Source organism: Hemitrygon akajei, chromosome 18 (assembly GCF_048418815.1).
Source record: "Hemitrygon akajei chromosome 18, sHemAka1.3, whole genome shotgun sequence".
Lineage (NCBI taxonomy): Eukaryota > Metazoa > Chordata > Chondrichthyes > Myliobatiformes > Dasyatidae > Hemitrygon > Hemitrygon akajei.
Window position 1 is genome coordinate 39,170,820 of NC_133141.1, and position 23,350 is coordinate 39,194,169.

The 23,350-nt window shown below is 39.6% G+C and overlaps 1 protein-coding gene across 4 annotated transcripts in view; it reads left to right on the top strand.

Moving 5' to 3' along the window:
- The window catches only part of LOC140741337 (thyroid hormone receptor alpha), a 502,247-nt gene that overhangs the window by 83,416 nt on the left and 395,481 nt on the right, over nucleotides 1-23,350 (top strand). The gene's annotated exons all lie outside the window — the stretch shown is intronic.

Consider the following 23,350-nt stretch of genomic DNA (forward strand, 5'->3'; position numbering starts at 1 on the left):
ACTCTATCGAGGTCTCAACATTTAATAGGTTTCAATGAAATCCTCCTTAATTCTTCTGAATTCTAGTGAATATATGCCCAGAGCCATTAAACTGTCCTCATATGACAAGCCTTTCAATCTCAGAATCATTTTTGTGAATTTCCTTTGAACCCTCTCCAATGTCAGCACATCCTTTCTATAATAAGGGGTCCAAAACTGCTCACAATACTCCAAGATAGGCCTCACCAGTGCATTTTAAAGCCTTAGCATTACGTCCTTGCTTTTATATTCGAGTCCTCTTGACATGAATGCTAACATTGCATTTGCCTTTCTCACCACAGACTCAACCTGCAAATTAATTTTTAGGGAATCCTGCATAAAGACTTCCAAATCCCTTTGCACCTCAGAGTTTTGCATTTTCTCTCCATTTAGAGAATAGTCAACACTTTCATTCCTTCTACCAAAGTGCATGACCATACACTTCCCAACACTGTATTCCATTTGCCACTTCTTTGCTCATTCTCCTAATCTGTCTAAGTCCTTCTGTTGCCTCTCTGCTTCCTCAAAACTACCTGTCCCTCCACCTATCTTCATATCATCTTCAAATTTGACCACAACACCACCAACTCCATCATTCAAATCATTGACATATAATGTAAAAAGAATCGATCCCAACACAGACCCCCATGGAACACCACTAGTCACTGGCAGCCAACTGGAAAAGGCTCCCTTTATTCCCACTCTTTGCTTCCTGCCAATTAGCCATTGCTTTATCCATGCTAGAATCTTTCCTGTAACTCATAGCTTGTTAAGCAGACTCATGTGTGACACCTTGTCAAAGGCCTTCTGAAAATCTAAGTACACAACATCAACTGATTCTCCTTTGTCTACCCTGCTTGTTATTTCTTTAAAGAATTCCAACAGAGTTGTTAGACAAGATTTTCCCTTAAGGAAACCATGCTGACTTCAGCCTATCTTATCATGTGCCTCCAAGTGCCTGGAAACTACATCTTTAAAATCAACTCCCAACATTTTCCTAACCACTGAGGTCAGACCAGCTGGCCTATAATCTCCTTTCTTCTGCCTCTCCCCTTCTTGAAGAGTGGAGTGATATTTGCAGTTTTCCAGTTGTCTGGAACCATGCCAGAATCCACTGATTCTTGAAAGATTATTACTAATGCCTTCACATTCTCTTCAGCCACCTCTTTCAGAACCCTGGTTTGTACACCATCTGGTCCAAGTGACTTATCTGCCTTCAGACCTTTCAGATTCCCAAGCACCTTCTCCTTAGTAATGGCAAATTCCCTGACTTCTGCCCCCTGACACTCTTGAACATACTTATGCAGTTCATCTGCCATCATTTTCCAGTGGTCTGATACCTACTCTTGCCTCTCTTTTACATTTTATATCATCTGAAAATGAATCTTATAGTGGTAAAGCATGTTGCAATACTTCTCTGATGTCAAGACTAGATCGAGTTATGTCCTGTGTCTAGTGAGCCAATTAAGTTTGATAGTCAATGAGCTTCAAAGCACATTCTCACCTGAAGAAGGTCCCTGGCTGTAGATATCGTCAGTTAGTTGGTTGTCGAAATCCATCAGTTTGAAGTTGAAAGGCCTCACCATAGAACTTTTCTGAGAGCTAGTAATTCCTAACCCCTGGGTTTTCAGTCTGTCTGATAAGATCTTAAGCAAGATTGAAAGTGTGTAGGCATAGACACACAAGCAAGCATGTGGTAAATGAATTGTGTGTGCTTCATCACGTTCATAAAAATGCAACAGAGACTGACTTCTCACTTCCTGAGACTTGGATTTATATCTAGTCCAGATTGATAAACTGAGAGGTAACTTTTCTTGTCTGTTGACTTCAAGGATCTTATCTGAAAGAAAATTGAATCGCTTTAGCTCAGTTACCAATGTGTTTGGGAGCTGAGTGCAATATAATGCTAACTTTGGTAATTCGTGATCTGTTGTTTTCTGGGCTGGTGTGTAGTTGTAATTTCTCCAAATTATTCAAATAGATCAGAGAAGCTGAGTGTCTCTCACTGGAACAGAGATGGCTAAGAGGAGTTATAATGAAGGTACCTCAAATCACGAGTGATGTAGATTGAGTAAAGAGAAAGCTTCCAATCACAAAAGGGTCTGTAACCAAAAAGGGCAAGGGTTTAAGGTGATTGGCCTAGAGAAAACAGCTTGTGTACAAGGACAAAACTGAGTTGAAGCCAACATGAGCAGAACCAATTGGAATCTGCCTGAGTCCAAATGTTTATAATTATCTTCTAAACCCAGCTTAACTATAGCTTTCAATATAACCATCTCAAACACACTATTGATCTGTTTGAGGACGAAACACAAATAAATGCATCTGTAGCTCCCAACATTCAGAAAGTTACCTTCTGGTTAAGCAAATTGTTCTGAGCTAGATAAATAGATAAGTTATTAAACTGGGTCAATCCAACCAGAACCCTGATAGGCAGGAGAAAATACTTCACATTTATACTTCACCAATTATATACACATATGGGGGAAATCTGGAACAAGTGCCCAGGATCTTAAAATTAGAGCAAAGTGAATTCATGGAGGTTCACTGCACAGAAGGAGGCCATTTGGCCCATTGTATCCATGCCAGCTCTCAGCCTGTAGCACTCTTGGGCTGGCTTTGCAAGTGTTGATCTAGATTGCATTTTCAATATGATGAGGGTTTCTTCCTCCTCTGCCCTTTCAATGAGTGAGCTCCAGACCTCCAATACTCATTAGGTGAAAACAATTTACATCAGATATCCATGTGCTCTAATTATTTGGCTCTTTGCCAAAGGGAAATAAGTCCCTTCCTGTTCTGCTGCCTTGGCCTCTCTTAATTTTGTAAGCCTTAATTAAGTTAGGAAGCATGTTTTACACAACCACAGAAATCTGGATCTTGTTTCTTCAAAATACTGGGGAGACATACAGTTTTAAGACAGAGAATGATAGTCATTTGCTATTGGGATATGAGACTGAGGCTGGTGAGGAGAGTTGAGGTGTAAATAAAACTGGTATAATTGAATGGAAGGCCAGGGTCAAGGGGCTGAAGGACTCTCTTCCTTTGTTTTAGTTTTATTTAACAATCTGGGGAACTATTACCCACTTACCCACCAATATTCTGCAGTGTGGAAGTTGGGAAAATATGGGAGGGCAGTTGTCAGTACATTTTACCTCCCACCCTGTTGCTGCACCCAGTATGAGTCCACTGGCAGACTCAAATTGTAATGAGCTGAGTGGCCAGGAGCAAATCCTTTTACTGCAATAATAAACCATTTAGTTGAACAGATTCCCTGGCCTTCATTAAAATGGTGTTCAAAGTTGTTTTGTTTATTTCCCTTCTTCTCTATATATGTCTGAATTAATTTATTGTAGTTTAATAACATTAACCACACTATTTTTCAATCAGTTTGATTTTTTAACTACTTGAAACCATTTAAACTGTAAGTGACATTGAATAGCAAAGGCATTTAAAAGCAATTGAAGTTGATTCATGGGAGTCCTGTTGAAGGGCCTCGGCCTGAAAGGTCGACTGTTCATTTCCTTCTATGGATGCTGCCTGACCTGCTGAGTTCCTCCAACATTTTGTGGGAGTTGCTCAAGGTTTCCAGCATCTGTGGAATCTCTTGTGTACCTGTAAAGGCAACAAAACCTACCTTTGGGGGCCTCAGATTTCACTGCCTGAACTCTGACTGGCCTGCTCTGTCTTGTTGGGATGCTAGTACAGTGGATCTTGTAAGATGCTAAGTCAACTCAAAAAAACATTACATCTGAATATCTATAGAAAAATTTCCTTGAGGTGAGTTCACATCTTTTAAAGTGCCTGATCATTTTGTGAGGAAGATTATTGGCAATGTTCTGTAATCTCACTTGGGGTTATCTTCTCTGCTGCAACCCCCCCCCCCCCGCCCCCCACAGCTATTTTTTTCCTTCCAGTTGGTCATTCAGCTTGAATCTTCTTCTTGGCCTGACCCCTTTTTGTCATTGCATTTCTTAACTGCTGGGATATCTTTTAAAGTGCCTAATCCAAAACATTAATTTTCCCCTTGACTATGTTTCTTCAAATTTACAGCTTTTCAATTAAAACATTTTGTCTTTCTGTTGATTCACTTATTTATTGCTCTTGTATTTCCTCAAAGTTCAGCTAGCTGTCTTTCTCTATAAAGCTTCTCACCCCAAATTATGCCCGAGCACATTATGGAAAGAAAGCTCTTTTCCAAAACACAGCAGCTTGCATGCTATGTTTTCAGTAATTTCAAAAGTCTGCCTGTAACTCACTGAAATGCAACTCTACAGATTCTCAATCTCATTTTAATGTGATACATAAAATAGGGAACCAGGCCCACTGTTCGTGCTGACCATCAGGCACCCAATGGAGCAGACTTGATGGGCTGAATGGCCTAATTCTTCCATGTCTTATATTAATCCCAGTGTTTTTCCCTATATTCCCATCAGCTCTCTCAATATTATACACCTTCTTTCTCAGTAAGAATTTGTTTTAATTCCTTCACAGTTTGAAACCAAACCCAATTTCATTGTCCAACTGTTTTGAGTTAGCTTACTGTCTCATCTGAAGACATTTTGAAAACTTTAAGTAATGTCTCCCTACTTTTTAAATCCATCTTTTCATGCTCCAAATTCTCCCTTCTATTGCTCCTGCAAGGAAGATCTCTCTCAATATCAGAGGTGGAATTAAGTTTTACAGTCTCATATGACAGGGTGCAGTATATGCTGCTCTGCATTCATTTCTCTCAATCTTTTCACTGTTCAATTACATCAAATACTTCTTGTTTATGTGCCAGCCCCCACTGTGTAAAGATATGGGGCAAATGCAATTTTTTTGCAGACGAAGGCTTCAGAGAGACAATGTTTTGCTGATGGACCCAATGGTAAGGCTGGGGATGGAATACATGGGCACTGCACCTTAGACACGCATGTTCAGGAACAACCACCAGGCTCCTGGACCAGTGTCAGTAACTTCACTCACCTTAACACCGAACTGAGTTTACAACCTATGGACTCAACTTCAAGGGCTGCACAACTTATGTTCTCAATATTTATTTATTTATTCATTCTTATTTTGTTTTTCATTTTGCATTTGCACAGTTTGTTGTCTTTTGCACATTGGTTGTTTGTCCATCTTCGAGTGTAGCTTTTCATTGATTTTATTGTGTTTCCTTGTATCCACTGTGAACGCCCACAAAAATTAATCTCGGGGTACAAGAATATGGTGACTTGTATGTGCTTCGATAATAAATTTACTTTGAACTTTGAACTTAGTGTAAGGTCAAGCTATTCTGAATCACAGTGAGCTGAAAGTCAATACTTCACTTCATGACTACTGTATTGCTATCAGTAAGTTGGATGCATCCCATAGCCTTTGCATCATGTTTCCTTACCGCTGCAGAGAAAAAATTATGCACAGATTGACAGAGAGGGCTTGAGTCTGGTTTGGGGTGTAAAACATTTCAACCAGTACCTGTATGGGAGAGAGTTTACCCTAATCACTGATCATCAACAACTAGTGTCCATTTTCAATCCATGGAAGGGTGTTCCACTAACAGCAGCAGCACCAATGCAGAGACAACAATTACAAGATCAAATTTAAGAGGACAACTAATCATGGGAATGCTGATGGATTGTCCTGTTTACCTTTGGAAAAGGAAATACCTGAAAAATTTATAAAAAAGGACACTCCTCTAGATGTATTCTCCCTAACACAAATCAAAGGTCTCCCTGTTAGAAAATGGCTGATCCAAAGGGAAACCAGAAAAGACCCCACTCTGTCTCAGGTCTACATGGCCACCCAAAATGGCTGAAGTGTGCTGCAGAAATTCCAGTTTCCCCATTTTTATCAGCACCAGGGTGAATTTTCCCTTGACAGGTGTTATTTATGTGGGGATTGAAAGTTGTTGTACCACCCAAGCTGAGAGCTGAGGTGCTGAAGGAGCTACCTGCCGGTCATCTTGGCATGGTCAAAATAAAAATGTTGGCTTGAAGTTTGCCTGGTGGCCTGGAGCAGATCAACAGATCGAGCAGTTTGCCGCGCACTGTTCGTGATGCCAACACGTCCAGAAGATGCCAAGATCAGTGCCTCTCCATCCCTGGGAATGGCTGGCATTTCCCTGGCAGAAGACTCATGTGGATTTTGCCGGACCATTCATGGGCACGGATTTCTTGTTAGTAGTGGATGCAGCTACAAAGTGGCCAGGAGTGTCCCAACAGCCTCCACCACAGTCTGCACACTGGTGATGTGCTGAGAAACCACTCCTCAAGGACACTTAGTCAGTGACGATGGACCACAGTTTGTTGTGTCTCTATTGTGGGCTGAGGATGGGGAGGGGGCAGGGAGAGGGGAATCACAGTTGGGAAAAGGACAAGGAAGAGGGGAAGGAGCAGGAAGCACCAGAGAGACATTCTGTAATGATCAATAAACCAATTGCTTGGAATCAAGTTGCTTTTGCCTGGTGTTTCAAGGCTGGGTGTGTCTGCACTTGGGCCCTGGCACTTGTTCTCTGCCACCTGTCCCACATCCCTCTCACGGCGCTCCACCCTCGCCATTCCCAACATCCTTTGCTCCCACCAGATTTACAAACTTGCTCTCCACTCCATGTTGACAAATACAGTTCTGTGCAAAGTCTTAGGTACTCAACCTATATAGATGTGCCTAAGACTTTTGCACAGTACAGTATGTACAGTAGATGACTACGTGGTACTTGAGTTGAGTTGTATTCTATATTGAGTTGGAGTTTATAGCTAAGCAGGGAGGAGTGTTGTGTATTTAATATTTCAGTAATATTTGAGTTATATTGTAAATATATAAAACTCTGGTTAGAACACACTTGGAATATTGTGTTTATTTCTGGTCACCCCATTATAGGAAGGAGGTGGAAGCTTCAGAGAGGGTGCAGAGGAGATTTACCAGGAGGTTGACTGCATTAGAGAACATGTCTTATAATGAAAGGTTGAGCTAGCTAGGGTTTTTCCCTTTGAGGCAAAGGAGGATGAGAGGTGACTTGATAAAGGTGTTCCAGGTGATAAGAGACATAGATAGAGTGGACAGCCAGAGACTTTTTCCAAGGGGAGAAATGGCTAATTATGACGGGGGCATAATTTTAAGGTGACTGGAGGAAAGAAGAGAGGGATGTCCGATGTGGGTTTTTTCACACAGAGAGTGGTGGGTATTTGGAATGTGCTACCAGGGTTAGTGGTAGAGGCAGATACGCTAGGGACATTTAAAATACTCTTAAGCTAGGTAGGCACATGGTGGATAGAAAAATGGAGAGCTATGTAGGAGGAAGGGTTAGATTGATCTTGGAGTAGGTTTAAAAGTCTGCACAACATTGTGAACTGAATCGCCTGTACTGAACTGTACTGTTCTATGTTATATGGTGAAACAATTGAAAATTTGGTGTGTTTTGAGGAGACCTTTAATAAGAAGTGGAGAGGTATGAAGAGGGTGCAGCAGGGAGAACCGAGAAGCATTCCTACATAGAGTGGTGACAGATGAGCTGCGGGGTGGTTGGTGAAATGAGACCATAATCAGAGAAGTGTTGACAACAGAATTGTGGGAAAAGTTGTGAAATTGCACAGAGAGTTTTCTCATTGCATACACTTAAAAGTCTAATGTTAAGAAATCACATCTGTCACAGAGTTTAATAGACTGCTGCAGAGGTTAGGAGAGATGCAAGTATATATTTAATAAATGATAATTGGTTCCAGATAGTCTGCTTAAGATATTTTCATTGATATAATTATAGGATCTGATACATGTAATATAATCTAATTGTTATTAGCAGGCATTTTTCACAGAAACACAGAACAAAAATGTAACCAGCAGAAGTTTGCACATTTGTTTGAAAATAACAAAGATACCTATGTTACCCCAGAACAATGAATGGGGCAATATAGTGTTTTTGGATTCAAAACAATCTTGCTGCCAGTGCCGGTTTTCTAAGTCATTGTATTGCAAGTCTGTTTGATCATTTGTTCTGCACAACAATTTAAAGCAAACAACGCCAAAACAAAAGCCTATTTAACTCGCAATCCATGAGAATTAAAATTATTCATTTGTTCACAGCCTGTGGATGTTACTGGCAATGCCAGCATTTTATTATCAATATTGCTGTTGACTTTAGATAAAGTGTGGCAGAGGATTTAATCTTTTGTGCAGCATACTAAGCACTAATAAAATGGAGTAAACATTTTATGCCAGGGTCAAGACTTTTTTATTTAAATATTATACTTGGATTGGGAAGGCTGTGCAATATGAATAAATGAGAAGCCTTTTAGCCTTTTGAGATTCTGCAGCTGGATAGGAATGTTCCTCCAAGTCAATTATTTGTTTGTCTAGAGGCCATCGTAACCCAAACAAGAACTGCACTCATTTGATTTTTGTTTCTTCAAATACAACTCTGATTTTAAAATGCTTCCCAATTTTTTCTGAGTACAGTCGGCCCTCCTTATCTGCGAGGGATTGATTCCGGGACCCCTCACAGATACCAAAAAACGTGGATGCTCAAGTCCCTTATTTATCCTGTTAGTGCGGGTGGACTTTAGAACCCAGTGGAGCTCTGGAGCCGCCACCCGTGGCTGCTGCTGAATCTGCAGTGCTTCTGTTCCGTTGACGGAAAATGATCACAATTGAAAATAAAGTAGAAATAATAAAGCGATCAGAAAGAGGTGAAACGCCATCGGTTATTGGAAAAGCATTAGGCTACAATTGGTCAACGATCGGAACAATTTTAAAGGATAAAGTGAGAATAATGGAGCGTGTGAAGGCCCTGCCCCGATGAAAGCTACAATTATTACTAAGCAATGCAGTGCTTTAATTATTAGAATACATACATTTCTTAAGTATTTTATATGCATAGAAAGGTAAAATATATACTATATACTAAGACAAACGTTTGACTAACTGACGCTAAATAATACCGGATGTACCTGTTCTGACTTACGTACAAATCTGACTTAAAGACTGCCTGTCTTTAAATCATCTCTAGATTACTTATGGTACCTAGTACAATGTAAATGCTATGTAATTAGTTGTTATACTGTGTTGTTTAGGGAATAATGATATGGAAAAAAAGTCTGTACATGCTCAAAAAATGAGTGCTGGAGAGAGAACTTCCGGGCTTTTTTCTCGATCCCGATCCACAGTAATCTACGCACATCCTCCCATATACTTTAAATCATCTCTAGATTACTTATAATACCTAATATAATGCAAATGCTATGTAAGCAGTTGCTATACTGTATTGTTTAAGGAATAATGTCAAGAAAAAAAATCTGTACATGCTCAAACAATGAGTGCTGGAGAGAGAACTTCCGGGCTTTCCCGATCCGCGGTTGGTTGAATCCACGCATGTGGAACCCGCGGATAAGGAGGGCCGACTGTATTTCCATTTTATTTTCAAGTTTCAACTCTGGCCAAACTATTGGTCATCCCGGTAGGGTAGTGGTTAGCGCAATGCTATTACAGCTCGGGATGTCGGACACCATCAGTATGTCCTCCCTGTGAAACTGTGCCTTTCTTCTGGGTGCTCCAGTTTCCTTCCACATTCTGAAGAGGTACCGGTTAGTAAATTAATGGGTCTTTGTAAATTGTTCTGCAATGTGGGTGACTGGGTGGTTCAGGTCATAGGGCCAGAAGTGCCTGTTCCATACTGTCTATTTAAATAATAAATAGATATGTTCTAATGTCTCATTCATGGAGTCAAATTCTGTTTGCTTGTGCTCCTTATGTTTTCCTATGTTAAAAGCACAATACAAATGCTCATTGTTTTTAATTGATATTGGCAGCTGTATCTAAAAATTGCTAATAAATCCAGTGCTTCTTGTGAAATAGAGTAACACACACAGAATTCTGGAGGAACTCAGCAGGTCGGGCAACATCTATGGAAAGGAAGAAACATGAAGCATTGCTTGGCAAAACGGAAAGAATAACTCAGTGCACCACTTTCAGGAACATCGCTGACGATTTAGATCAGTGTGGAACAGAAATGCTATCAGGGTCAGAATCAGATTCAGGTTTGTTATCAATGACATCATAAACACAAAGATTTTACAGATGCTGGAACTCCAGAAGAACACACACAAAGTACTGGAGGAACTCAGTATGTCAGGCAGCATCTATGGAGAGAAATAAAGAGCCGGCATTTCAGGCCAAGAACCTTCATCAGGACATTTTGTGAAATACTTGTCTGAACTGTGACACGTAGAAGGTGGGAGAACAACCAAGGGTAAGACACTTCCATTAATCCAAAAATGAATTTATTAAGCATGTGAGTTTACGGTCACATGAACATTCCATTCTCCAAAACAGCAAATTTGAAATCCTGCACATGCATTATATTTCACACACACTTTTAACAAGGGAGGAAAGAACAGAAAGTTTCCCCTTCTTTGGTATGAACTTGGCAGTCCGCTCCAGATAGGCCTCATTGTGGCTGGTGTGGAAAATGGAAAATATTGCATTGTGTTAGTGCTGAGCTAACTATTAAGATGTAGCTTAATTTACTCTCCGGAGTTTTTGACAATTAACAGGGAACGCAAGTGTCACCAAAAGCATTGACTCAAGTTCAAAATAAAAACTATTTATTGGAATTTTCTGGGCAAAATATAAATTAAAAAGAATTTCATTTGGATAACTAAAGATAGATAATAATGTTGTCAGCTGTCTTGTGCGAAAAGAAAGTTCATCCCAAATATTCAAAGATTATTTGAAGTTGAGTTCTGCTCAATTTCTTGGGGCAAATCAGCCCGGACCTGATTAGGAATGCCAGGCTAATTCTGCTTATCAGTTTGTACTTTAGAGAAATGTTTGAATTGTAGGTCAGTCATCAGGATTAGTTATTAATAATTGCAGCTCTATATGAGGTAACTTTGGGATCAGTTGAGGTGAAGGTTTAAGCACTATGGATAAGTGTTGCAAAACATGGAAATACAGTGGTTTTATTGCTAATTTTATTAAATGACAAACTGATATCTAGTTCAATAACCATAGTTTCCATGTATATCAAAGTCAAATCCAATGGCAAGTTCATTTGCTACTATTGAGTACCTTAGATGTGTATAATAGGTGCTTTTCAATCAGTGTATGGTGTTTGAGGTGATCTTCCTCTCCAGGTAACCCTTGTATTTACATAGAACATTGCTGCACAGTACAGGCCCTTTGGCCCACAATATTGTGCTGACCTTTTAACTTGCTCTAAAATCTAACCCTTCTCTCTGCCATAGTCCTTTTTTTTTAACCTAATTTCCTAGCTAGCTAGTTTCCTGTTAAAAACTGTTTTACCTAGTTCTCTGTTAACAATGAACTATTCCTAACTCCTAATACAGTGGATTCTAGGCCGTGGATTAATCAGGATAGCCTCTTATTTGGGACAACTCTTAAAGGACAAAAACAAATTGAGAAAATAGCTAGGATTCTCTTCCTTTGCTTGGGACAGCATGCTGCTTAATTGGGACAGGAGACAGTTGCTGAACAGTTTCTGACTAGTGTCAGTCACATACATGTTGTGTGGCCATTGGATGCTACTCTGTGCTTAGAGCAAACGGTTTTTAAGTAGCATCGGTTGTGTGTGTGTTCAAAAAGCAGTGATTTTTGTCACTGATAGTTGGCAAGTAATAAGCAGAAAGACAATTCAAGACTGTTTTCCTCACTGCGGTATCAAGCATTCAGGCTTGGAGATGCCAGGAACAGCAAATAGTGAAAATGAAATGATTTCACTGATTCAATGTTACAATGTTACAATGAAAATGAAGATTTGAAGAGTGCAATTGTCAAAAACTTTGTTTGAAGGCAGTCCATTATCTGCACAAGATGCCTGTTCTGATTTTGTTCATTTATAGTCAATGAAAAGAACATGGCAGCAATAACTATTAGGAACTAATACACCATTTTATAGTGCTGTAGTAGCTTTGGTAGTGTTCTAATTTGTTCTGTATTTCATTTAAATGCATAATTTGTTACTCAGTTAAATGAGTTTGTCATTTTTATACATTTTTATCTATTTCCATGAAACTTCAGCTAATTGGGGCAGCCGCTTAATTGACCAAACCATATCAGTCCCAATGTGTCCCAGTTAACCAGAATCCACTGTATAGCCAGTCAAGTGCTAGTCTAGTACAAGCTTTTGTGTCTTAATCAAATGTTAGAGTTCTAACATTTTTTATCTTTTTCAAGAAAATTCTTTGGGCAATGTCTGATGGACAGCAATGTGGCCATTTAGGAATGTAAATTACATAGTGCAAACACTTTTGATGAGCCACAGAACTAAATCAATAGAAATCTGGGGAGGTTCGTGTAAGATGCCTTCTCAGTCCTCAGGGGTAGTTAGGATTAGACGATAAATGTTGGCACTGCCTGCTCCGTCTACATTCCATTAATAAAAATAAGACAGTACATGAAAATTGTATCCCTGTGAGAGGAGCATGCAGTAGTTGCAGCTGTTGAGCAGAGTCTATGTAAAATAAAGCTATCTACCGAAACAATAATTGCTTCACTTAACAGCTGAGGACAGGAAATGAAGTCAATTGAGGTCTCTCTGAGGACAATAGAAAAGGCCTTTATTAAAGGGCGTCAGCAAGAGAGGCTAGGGCAACTTGAATGAAGATGAAGAATATGCTGCACACTGGAGGTTAGGAATTAGTTAATGCAGTACATAAGGGCCACATCTGGGCGATTATATAAATAATGACCAAACTTGCTGGCATTCCCTGTGTCCCCCAGCTGTGTATCAATTTATGTTATCAAATGATTCTGCTCTGCCCAGCCTGGATCTTCCTGGCATCGCACATCAGGTCGCTTAAAGCTGTGGAACCTGTGCAGAGCCATCCAATTGTATGCAACATTCTGGACAAAATCCTTACCTTCTCCCGACATACTGCAGTGGTTCCATCAGAATAACATATGAAGAATTTAATATAAAGTAGGAGAAGTTCATAAATATCTGTCGCCAAATCTGATTGTTTACCTCAGAAACACTTTCCTCATGATTCGTAGTGTCACTTTATGTCTTTGGAACATTGGAGGAAACTGGAACATCCAGAGGAAACCCACATGGTCACAGGGAGAACATACAAACTCCTTACAGACACTGGCAGGAATTGAACCCAGCTCGTTAGTGCTGTAATAACTGCATGCTACCATACCACCTGAAATGTATAGACAGTTTTACAATCTTTTGTTAAGTTTCTTGCTTACATATATAGTTTTTTCCTTTATCTTGATTCTACTTTGTGGAATTCTGAATGTTCCCAGTCCTCAAACATTTTGTCAGCATAATAAATTTTTCCTGTGATCTAATACTATCTTTAATTCTCTGCTGCCATTCTTTGGCCAAATTTCCTTAATTTTAGTTTGTAAACCATATTTTAATTTGTTGGACATTGTATTGTGTTATCACATTTAATAATATAGTTTTCCAATGTACCTTAATCAATTCACGCCTCGTAATTTAGGAGTTTGCATTGTTTAGATTTAAGACCTTTGTTTCAGATTGTGCTAAATCACCTTCAATCATTCGACCATGTTGTGATCACTATTTTCTAAAAGCACCTGAACTAGAAGATTAGTAATTAACCTTTCTCATTGCACAATGCCAGAGCAAAATCAGGTTCTTCTTGCCGCGAGCATGTCGTGTGTGTTCTTAATATAGTGATCTACAAAACCATTCCATAATGTCATTCGCCATATTATTACAGATAGTTTGTATCCACAAAGGAAACATTGACTGTTCATTCCACTCCATAGATGCTGCCTGACCTGCTGCATTCCTCCAGTATTTTGTATGTGTTACCTATCTAAATGTCTTTTAAATATTACATACGCACCTACCTCATTACCCCCTTTAGTAGCTTGTTCCAAATATTCACTACTCTCTGCATGACAAACTCATTAAATTTCCTCAGATCTCCATTAAATTTCTCTCCTCTCACCTTAAACCTATGCTCTCTAGTTCTGGACTGCCCTGCTCAGGGAAAAATATTCTGACTATCTATTCTATCTATGCCCCTAATAACTTTGTAGATCGCTACAAGGTCATACCTCAGCCTCCAGTGTTCAAGTGTGAATAAGCTCAACCCATGCAACCTCTCTGTGACTACAGTCCCCCATTACAGGCAGCATTGTGATGATGCTTTCTTGTAGTTCCTCCCCCCACACTTGAAAAGCCTCCAACACTATGATGCCAAGTGGCTTTTTAAGTGGCATGAGTGTGCATGAAAGGTTCACCAGGCGGTCTCTTCCCTCATTCCTACAAGCAGGTGGAACCTCACATCTGATGGACAATGGCAGGTGACGTCACTGTGTCAGCAGTACACTTATGGTGCCCTAATTTGTTTTCCTTTCCCTGACCATTAACCAGGCCTGTGTCACTACTGAGCCTAACAAGTGTGACTGCCTCCTGGATCAAAGTGTTCCGCCAGTTCTCCCCTTTCCCATGCAGGCATTGCAGATTTCAGCTCAGCGTCCTTAGGGGACCTTGTTCTATTTAACTTCTTTGTTCAGAAAACATGCATAAATACTCCCTTACTTGAACCACTGAATAGAATAAATTATGAGCAAATGAAACTCACAGGTAAACACAAAGCACATTATTACTATTGTGAATCTGTTTTTAAAATGTTATGACTCTGTTTAAGCTAAATGCTTTTTAAGCTCACCTGGCTCCCCAGTGAATATGACTGAATTCCTGAGGATATGTCAGCAGACTGACAGATGCCTGAACTTCCATCTATTCCTTCCAAGGCAACTGATGGATTGCAGACCAGGCTCATTAAACGGATTCTGTTGAGATTTTGTTTGTCTGTGACAGCTGGCACAAGTAATCAGTTCAAACACGTGAATTGCCATGAGGGCATGTATGAGTCCATAATGGAACTCAGGCCAGGCATGGCCTGAACAAGGCAACCAGCAGTGTTGCTCTGTAAAGTCCTTAATTACGCAGGGGCCCAATTTGATGAATGCAAAAAAATAGGCAAGGGTTCTGAGCATCCTTGCATCATTGAATGAACTAGGCAGTCAGGTACCAGAGGCGTCTCCAGAATGACACTTACACCCACTGATGCTAATGAGGTGCATTCTCATTAGAACATAGAACATTACAGCACAGTACAGGCTTTTCGGCCCATAATGTCATTGTAATCTTTTAACCTACTCTAAGATCAACCTGACCCTTCCCTCCCACATAACCCTCAATTTTTCTATTATCTATGTGCCTATCTAAGATTCTCTTAAATGTCCCTAATGTATCTGCCTCTAACACCACCCCTGGCAATGTGTTCCACACACCTACCACTCTCTACGTAAGAAACTTACCTCTGTCATTCCACCTATACAGGTACATTCCTCCAATCTCCTTAAAATTATGCCCCATCATATTAGCCATTTGTGCCCTGGAAAAAAAATCTCTGTCTCATCAATGCTAAATAATAGTGTTGTAGAACAGAGGGATCTTGGAGTACAGATAGTAGAATGGAGGGATCTGGGAGTACAGGTACATAATTCCCTAAAAGTGACATCACAAGTAGATAGGGTTGTAAAGAGAGCTTTTGGTACATTGGCCTTTATAAATCAAAGTATTGAGTATAAGAGTTGGAATGTAATGGTGAGGTTGTATAAGGCATTGGTGAGACCGAATTTGGAGTATTGTGTGCAGTTTTGGTCACCTAATTAAAGGAAGGATATTAATAAGGTTAGAAGAGTGCGGAGAAGGTTTACAAGGATGTTGCCGGGACTTGAGAAACTGAGTTACAGAGAAAGGTTGAATAGGTTAGGACTTTATTCCCTGGAGTGTAGGAGAATGAGGGGTGATTTGATAGTGTAAAAAATTATGATGGGTATAGATAGAGTGAATGCAAGCAGGCTTTTTCCACTGGGGCCAGGGGAGAGAAAAAACCAGAGGACATGGGTTAAGGGTGAAGGGGGAAAAGTTTAAAGGGAACATTGGAGGGGCTTCTTCACGCAGAGAGTGGTGGGAGTGTGGAATGAGCTGCCAGATGAAGTGGTGAATGAGGGCTCACTTTTGACATTTAAGAAAAACTTGGACAGGTATATGGATGAGAGGTGTATGGAGGGATATGGTCCAGGTGCAGGTCAGTGGGACTAGGCAGAAAAATGGTTTGGCACAGCCAAGAAGGGCCAAAAGGCCTGTTTCTGTGCTGTAATGTTCTATGGTTTCTATGGTTTCTAATTGGGCAGGGTAGTGCTAAAAGTTTCTGCTTGGTATAATCTTGATTGAGCTACCTGAATGTTAATCCATGCCCTGATTTTTTTTTCTTTTCTTTTTACAATATTTTTATTCAGAAGAAAAAAAAGATTTACAGAGTGCAACACATAGATACATCTCAACATAACTTGTGTACATTCATATGTTGTAATAAAATTGATCAAAATGTTATAGCATAACACATAAAGGTATACCACTCTATAATCAAAAATTTAAAGGTAGGTCATACATCATAAAATAAATTTTTTATATATAAAAAAAGTCAAACTCCTACCAACTACCAAAGAAAAAAGCTGATGGATGACAATGGATAATTAGGAAAAAAAACATATTCACTTAAGAAGAGAAGATAGAAATATACATAAAAGTCTGTGCACTGTTAAACTTTATAAATTGGAAAAGTAATTTAGGAAAGGTCCCCAAATATCATAAAAAGATTGTTTCAAATTTAAGACTGAGCAGCGGATCTTTTCTAAATTTAAATACGACATAATATCACGTAGCCATTGAAGATGTGTAGGAGGGGTAGACTCCTTCCATTTAAGCAAGATTGCTCTTCTTGCTAAAAGAGAGGTAAAAACTAAAACCTGTAGGTTAGGAGTATTTAAAGTTATATCTTCATTTGCAATAATACCAAACAAGGCAGTAAGGGGATTTGAGTCAAATTGGACCCTAAAAAGTTGTGAAAAGGTATGGAATACTTCCCGCCAAAACTTTTCAATTGTAGGGCAAAGCCAAAACATATGAATTAAAGAGGCATCAGCAGAGTTGCATTTATTACAAAGCGGAGAAACATTCGGGTAAAAACTGGAGAGCTTCTGTTTAGAAATGTAAGCTCTATGAACCACTTTAAATTGATTTTTTTTATCAGCATTTTTCAATTGTGAGTTAAATGTTATCTACCAACATAACTAATTGTATCTTTCCTTCTTTTCTTTGCACATATCTGCATGCATCTTATTTTTTAAATTTCATTTATTTATTTTATTTAGATATATAGTGTGGAATAGGCCCTTCCACCCTTTGAGCCATGACGCCTGGCAACCTTTGACAACCCCGCTTTAATCCTAACCCAAATCACAGGACAATTTACAGTGACCAGTTAACCCAACCAGAACATCTTTGGATTGTGGGGGAACTCCGAACTCTGTCACCTCGAGATGTAATGGTGTTGAACTAACTGGTGCACTAACCAAAGCATCCAAACTTACTGAGTACTTACTTTTAAAGTTATTTTTTAAAGAAAGAAGCATTCAAATAGCCTCCACATAAATTTGTTAAACCCTCAATGTAACATTTATCCTTTGAAGAGTTTCAGCAACATGCTACTGTTCACACGTATGATTAACTGATAATCAGCTGCTGACTGAGGAAGGCACAATAAGGGAAGGGTGTCAGTCGCAAAAGGAATGATTTCAGGATGCTCTGCTGTGCAAAATTAGGAAATGTGACTTTGGGAAGATTTAATCAATGATCAAACAGTCCAGCAATCTACTGCAGAAAATCCACAGAGCTCTACAAAATCAGGACAGACAATATAAGGCAGAGGAGCAGAAATAGGGCATTCTGCCCATCGAGTTTGCTCTGTCTGCAGGATTACAGGGGGAAAAGGGACATCATTGGAAACTCAACAGACTTGCAGGAGTTAGTAATGATGCCTGCAACCATCAATGTCCGTTCAGTATTGGTTTCGGATATTCCTGCAAATGCCTCTTATAACACTTTTCTATGCTTCTCATTGACATTTTTATTTTGATTTTTCTCATGTTATTATCAACACAATACATTCCCCATATGTGAATTCCTGTCAGATTTATTAAATCTCTGACATACATAACCTTGAGCATTTCTTGTTTCAGATATTTGCATAGTTGTAGCTGATTCCTCTACTAAATGATCTCAGCTTCTTCCAATTATGGATCCAGTATCTAACTCAGCAACATCAATTACCTGCTCGCTGAGGAAGAATCCAGCGCAACTGATGGTACAATCATATTAAAAGCAGACAATCAGAAATACTCTGCAGGTCTGGCATCATTTGTAGAGAGAAAATTTTTTTTAAGATCATATAGCAGACAACCTCCTAAGCTCCATATGAATTTTCTTTGGTTCAAAGACATCTCATGCAGAGATTTGAATCTTTGTTCTCATAGTAAATCTACACTCAGTGGCCACTTTATTAGGTGCACTGGAACACCTGCTCATTAATGCAAATATCTAATCAGCCAATTAGGCGGCAGCAACTCAACGCATAAAAGCATACAGACATGGTCAAGAAGTTCAGTTGTTGTTCAAACCAAACATCAGAATGGGGAAAAATGTGATCTAAGTGACTTTGACTGTGGTGCCAGATGGGGTGGTTTGAGTATCTAAGATAGTATTGATCTCCTGGGATTTTCATGCGCAACAGTCTTGAGAGTTTACAGAGAATGGTGCGAAAAATGGAAAACATCCAGTGAGTGGCAGGTCTGTGGGTGAAAGCGTATTGTTAATGAGAAAGGCCAGAGGAGAATAACCAAACTGGTTCAAGCTGACAGGAAGGTGATAGCAACTAAAATAACCCTGTGTTACAACAGTGGTGTGCAGAAGAGCATCTCTGAGTGCACATGTCAAACCTTAAAGTGGATGGGCTACAGCAGCAGAAGACCACACCGAGTTCCTCTCCTGTTGCCACTTTATTAGGTATACTCCTGTACCTAATAAAGTGGCCGCTGAGTGTATAATATGTAGTCAAACACATTTTCTCAAATGACAGTTCTGCCATCTCAGAAATCAGTCTGGTGAACTTTCTGCACTTCCTTGAGGGCAAATATATCCTTTGTTAGTAAGGAGATAAAACCTGTACTCAGTGGTAAGGTATGAGCTCACCAAATCCAAAATGCATGATCATATTAATCCCATAATCAAAGCCTTGTGCATACTATTTGCCTTCCTACTGTCATGTTTGTTTGCAGTGACTGATATACAAGAACACACAATTGTATATCAACATTTCCAAAATTATCATTATTTAATTAAATTTCTTCTTTGCTGTCAAAGTGGATAACTTCACATTTACCTATTTTGTAATGTATTTGCCACGTACTTGTCTAAATTACCTTGAGGCTTCTTAGCATCTTCTTCACAACTTCCTGCTCTGTGTCATTCGCAATGTAGGAAATATGACATTTGCATCCCTTATACCAGCACTCATTTAAAGGGCTTTATTAGCTGGGACAAACACTGTAATTTTAATAGCTGGGGCCCAAACATTGATCTGTGTGTTACTCCATTTGTCACCACCAGTTGCTTTGATAAACAACCATACAGATGATTTAAAGTCATTCAGCTCCACCTTTCAAAAGAATCTGACTTTCTTTGTTTAGATGTTGGTTTTCCAAATATGTTGCTGTTACCTTATGAACAATTGATTAAGGGAGGTCAATTGTGAGTAAAACTATAGGAAGACTATTATTGCATTGGAGAGAGAACAGAGGAGATGACCAGGATGTTGCCTAGATAGGAGGACTTTGGCATTTGGGAGTGATTGGAGGGGGTGGTCTTGTTTTCCTTGGAGTGAAGGAGATTAAAGGTGACTTGATTGAGGAATAAAAAATATTAGACACATGGACAGGATAGATGGAATCATTTTCCCATGGCAAGGGTATTAAAAACAAGGTTCCTAGAACATGCAGAGTACAACACAAGAACAGGCCCTTCGGCCCACGATGTTTGTGCCATCTTAAACTAATCCCTTCCGCTTCCATATGATCCACATCCCTCCATATTCATATCCCCATTGAACAGCCTCAGACAGGTTAGACAGGTACTTGAAAAGGAAAGGCATAGAAGGACACAGACCTAATGAGGGCAAATGGGAATAATGTAGGTGGGTGAAAAGGTCAGTATTGATGTGATGGGCTGAAGGGCTTCTTTCTGTGCTGTACAAATCTGTGACTCTATAACTCTAATAACATTACACTAAATGATGTTAAGCTAATTGGTCTGTAGTTACTTCTATCCCCTTTTAAATGAGGACATCACATTGGCAGTCTTCCAGTCCTCTGGCTCTTCTCCAGAATTTATGGATTTTTCACATATTGTAACTTATACATCCACCAACTCAATAGCCTCTTCATTTGGAATCCTAGGGAGCTAGTCATCCAGGCTATGGCAATGGTCATGGGTGTTTAATTTCTCCCCAGGATTATTTAAAGTTCAAAGTAAATTTAATATTGAAGTACATATATGTCATCATATACTACCCTGAGATTCATTTTCTTGCAAGCATTCACAGTAGAACAAAGAAGTACAATAGAATCAATGAAAACTAAACTCAAACAAAGACTGACAAACAGCCAATGTGCAAAAGAAGACAAACTGTGCAAATGATAAAGTCAAAAAATAATAATAAGAAGCAATAAAGTGAATAAATAATTCTGAGAACATGAGTTGTAGAGCCCTTGAAAGTGAGTCCATAGGTTGTGGAATCAGTTCAGATTTGAGGTGTGTGATGTTATCCACACTGGTTCAGGAGCCTGATGGTTGAAAGGCCGTTCCAATACCTCCGTTCTGATGGTAGCTGCAAGAAGAGACCATGGCTGGATGGTGGGAGTCCTTGATGATGGTTGCTGCTTTTTTTTCTCCATAACTGTTTCCCCAGCCTTGTTCTCTAGTGGCCAATGTTTACTTGGTCATCTACCTTTCTTTTTATGTTTGTAAATACATATTTATTGTCCATTTTCATATTTCTTATGAATTTTCCCTTGTAGTTTAGTTTCTCTTTCATTATAAGTTTTTATGTATACTTCTTGCTAAATTTGAACTCAGTCTTGGGATCTACTTCTATCTTTTCACTCTTATTTGTTTTCTCTTTGAACTTCATCGCTCCTTAACATCCATGGTTGTTTCATCCTTTCCTTAGAATCTTTCCTCCTTACTGGGGTTATAAATTACTATCTTAAATGTCTGCCATTGCATGCCTAATCAGTTGGCCCAATCTAATTTAACCAAATCAATTGTCATTCCATTGTAATTCTGTTTACTTAAGTTAAACACAGTTTTTAAGGTTTATCCCTCTCAAATAGAATGTAAAATTCTAACATACCATGATCACTACTATTGTGGGAATCCTTGACTCCAAGGTCATATATTAAACTTGCTTTATTACCCATTACCAACCCAAGGTACCCTCGTGAATATGATAATATATTGTTCTAGGAGATTATTTTGAATGCACTCTATGAACTTATATCTGTAGTTACACTTTCCACTGTGATTAACTCAATCTAAATGAAAATTAAAGTCTCCCATAAGAGCATATTGCATTGCTCTTATTACACACTGTCTTTAATAGCAGTGTTAATACTGTTTGGGTGTCTATGCTTTCCCTTGATGCTTTTAACCTCCACCCAATGGACTCAACATCCCTGAGCCTGGATCATCTCTGCCAACTTTACTTATTTGTTAATAACAATGTGACCCCAAGAGGCTTTTCTTCCAACTCCCCCCCCCCAAAAAAAAACATAAATATCCTTTAATGTTAACTTCCCAGCTTTGATCTCCGTAGTGGCTATCAGATCATACCTGTTGACTTCAATTCATTCAGTTAGTTCATCTGCCTTTAGTCTTGTCTTTTGCCATTTTAAGCATCTTCCATTTTGTGCTTTGCCCTGTTTGTCTCTCTTCTGCTTTGTATTCAACTTTCTTCCATTTCTGAGCTTGTTGTACACTGTCTCTGGTCATCCTGTTTAGGTTCCCGCCCCCCTGCTACTCTGCAACCTCCCCAATTGCACTACAAACACTCCCATTAAGGCATTGGTGCCAGACCTATCTGGCTGCAAGCCATTCTCCTTATACAGTTTCCACCTTCTCCAGAAATGCTTTCAGTGTCTCGGGAATCTCAGTCTCTCCCTCTGGCGCCACCTCTTCAGCCAGAGATTACTACCTTTGAATTCCTGCTTTTTAACTTAACTCTTTAAATCCACCTCGCAGACCTTACCCCTTTTTTCCATCTGTGTTGTTGGTACTGAAATGTACCATGACAACAAGCTGTACTTCCTTCTCCTTCAGAATAGTCTGCAGCTGTTCTGTGACATCCATGACCCTAGCAATAGGGAGACAATATATGACTCTGGAGTCACTCCTGCAGCCACAGAAACATGTTCGCCTTATAATGGAATCCCCTACCACTCTTTATTCCACCCCTCTTCGGCAGCTGAGTCATCTATGCTACCAAAAACTTGGCTTTCAGCACTCCCCTGAGAAACCATCTCTTCAGAATCAGAATCAGAATTACGTGTATTAACTCTGATGTATGTTGGGAACTTTTTTGTTTTGAGGCAGCGGTACAGTGCAATACATTAAAAAAAAACTATGTTACAATAAGAAATATATTTTAAAAAGTAGTGCAAAAAGTGCGGTAGTATTTGTGTACCATTCAGAAATCTGATGGCAGAGGGGAAGAAGCTGTCCCTAAAACATTGAGTGTGTGTCTTCAGGCTTCTGTACCTTCTTCCTGATGGTAGCAGTGAGAAGAGGGCATGTTCCGGACGGTGAGGGTCCTTAATGATGGATACCACCTTCTTGAGGCACTGTCTTTTGAAGATGGCCTTGATGGTGGGGAGACTTCTGGCCATGATGGAGCTAGATGAGTTCCTAACCCTCTGTAGTTTTGCTGATTCAAATGGTTCCTGCATTGATGAAGAGATTAGCTCCAGGGATTTCCCATAACATCAGCCTTTCTCTACACTGTGACTACCCACAAACACAAGACATTCTGCTGGTGCTGGAAGAAACACAGAAACATAGAAAGCCTACAGCACAATACAGGCCCATCGACCCACAAAATTGTGCCGAACACGTCCCTACCTTAGAAATTACTAGGCTTACTTATAGTCCTCTATTTTACTAAGTTCCATGTACCTATCCAGGGGTCTCTTAAAAGACCCTATTATATCCGCCTCCACCACCATTGCCGGCAGCTCATTTCACGCACTTACCACTCTCTGAGTAAAAAACTTACCCCTGACATCTCCTCTGTACCTACTCCCCAGCACCTTAAACCTGTGTCCTCTTGTGGCAACCATTTCAGCCCTGGGAAAAAGCCTCTGACAATCCACACGATCAATGCCTCTCATCATC